This window comes from Palaemon carinicauda, chromosome 3 (assembly GCF_036898095.1).
Source record: "Palaemon carinicauda isolate YSFRI2023 chromosome 3, ASM3689809v2, whole genome shotgun sequence".
NCBI classification, from domain to species: domain Eukaryota; kingdom Metazoa; phylum Arthropoda; class Malacostraca; order Decapoda; family Palaemonidae; genus Palaemon; species Palaemon carinicauda.
Genome location: NC_090727.1, coordinates 77,272,994 through 77,275,155, shown reverse-complemented (window position 1 = coordinate 77,275,155; position 2,162 = coordinate 77,272,994). Strand labels below are relative to the sequence as shown.

At 32.6% G+C, this 2,162-nt stretch overlaps 1 long non-coding RNA gene across 1 annotated transcript; it reads left to right on the top strand.

Moving 5' to 3' along the window:
- Positions 1-306: 306 nt before the first annotated feature.
- On the top strand, positions 307-1,751 carry LOC137637770 (uncharacterized). Its single transcript, XR_011043793.1, has 3 exons — positions 307-400; positions 1,138-1,333; positions 1,526-1,751. It is a non-coding gene; the product is annotated as an uncharacterized lncRNA (long non-coding RNA).
- The last annotated feature ends 411 nt before the right edge of the window (positions 1,752-2,162 follow it).

Sequence of the window (2,162 nt, the reverse complement as noted above, 5' to 3'; positions counted from 1 at the left end):
TCAGCAAAAATAGAAAAAAATGTAAGGGATGTAGCTGTTTGGCTATTCTGTGTGTGTGTGTATATATATATATATATATATATATATATATATATATATATATATATATATATATATATATATATATATATATATATATATATATATTGTATACATAACATTATGCTAGCTTAATAATATCAAAAATATTTATTTTGTCTTTTTCGAGTAGTTCCCCCTTAATTGTACTTTCATAGCATTTACTCTGTAATCCTTGTTTGAACAGTGATTTTGTTTGTATTTAGTTCTCCTTGCTGGAGTGAAGTTTAGTCTTCTTTGGAAGTTAGAATTTGTATTAACTTTAGATTCACTTGTTTTGTGGAAGTGTTAAGGATTACTCTCTAACGATCGGTAGTGGTATGTAAGTTGTCCCAGCAAGAATTTTTATTTTATGGTATTTCTGTATTGTAGTAGCGTTTTTCGTTTTAGTGTGTGATAGGTGGTGGATTTGGTATTTGCATTTACATGACTTATTCAATTGTATTGAATTTGTAGTAGGCCAGAGAATAGTTACTCCTTTTAGTTCAGTGTTTCGAGGGGTTAGGGTCGAATTTCCTATTAAGTCTTCAACTATTTAACCATGTTTAATATGAACCTCGGAGGCTGCTTGTAAGAAGTTAAAGCTTATCAATGAACATTAAAGTAATATTCATATCTTCTATAAAGTAAAGTGTCTAATATGCTCCTACTTCGATTAAAAATTGACAAGTAGGTCAAATCGGCTCTTAACACTTAAGCAGAGAATAGTCTTTTATCAATTGTTAGAGGTATCCCATTAAACCTTGCAGATTTTATATGGAAGTAATTTTTATCAACACTACACACCTGGAAGATTTTAAACCATTGATTAGTTGATGCGGGTCTCCTAAAGAATTTCTATGAAGATAGAAATTCTAGTGAAAGTCTTTATCATTACTACTTCAGATGGAATTAAATTCTTTCTTCCATAGGAGAATGAATGTAATTCTGACCTAATCTTGCAAGACTTTTAATACATTTACCAGGTCCCCCAGCGTGGTAGTTATGCTGTTACTGAGTTTGAGTAATTTTATTTCAGATTTACCGCTACCTTCACCTCTGGCCTCCCTTTTATTTCAGATTTACCGCTACCTTCACCTCTGGCCTCCCATATGGTATTGAAGCTTGGGAGTAATCCAGTTTGTCGGAGGTCGACTATAAAATTACCTTCTTAAAAGACTGGAGCAATGGAACTTCTTCCTATTTTCTTATAAGGAACGAGTTGGCAGAACAGTGACACCACCTGGGTCTCTCCCTGCATCCTCGTCCAAAACCAGTTAAGTGTTTTTGTCTATTCACATAATTGATGTTGGAAATGCCACATTTTTAATATTTAAAGGATAAAGTATTCATGACAGAAATTGCCAAGTTTGTCTTTCTGTAATCTGTAGGTATTATTTCAATACTGATCTTCCCTTTGAAATTATAAATGCTGTTGCAACATTTTAACGTTGAATTTCTTTTTCAGATGAGTTTGTTATTGTTGACCTTTGTTGCACACAAAGTACGGGATGAAGCATATCGATGGACTTGTTTCTTCACCTTAATGAAGGTCAACCTTCCAAAAAAATGACCAATTGTCTTGTAACTTGGCTCATGATGTTGGGAGCGGAATGATTGCACCAAAGAATGCTGACTTTACATACCTCAAAGAATTGCCTACTCCTATAAACACTGCAGTGCATGGTGTTATTGGTATGGCTGGATTATTCGGAGGTCCTGTCCGAACATCTCTGAAGTTGCTGCACCTAGATTTTTATAATCTCTTAAGATCGATTGAAGTGTACAGAGTATTATCAACTTGGCTTTGAAGCTATCAAAAGCTTTTTTAAGTATGTTTAAGGAACCTGAATTCGACAAGCCGTTTATTATAAAAATGTGGGTATAGGAACAATGTTGTTACAGACAAGCTATTTAATTCTCACATTTTCTAATTAAAATAAACTGAAGCCTCCTCAGTTCTTTGAGTATAGTGGAGAAGGTTTGGTGTTTTTCATATTCTAAATTTAATTTATATATTTAATGTATAAATAATAAAATCTTAGGAATTTTTTCTGACAAACATTTTCTTTTGTAAATCAAATATAAAACCAATTACAGGCAAA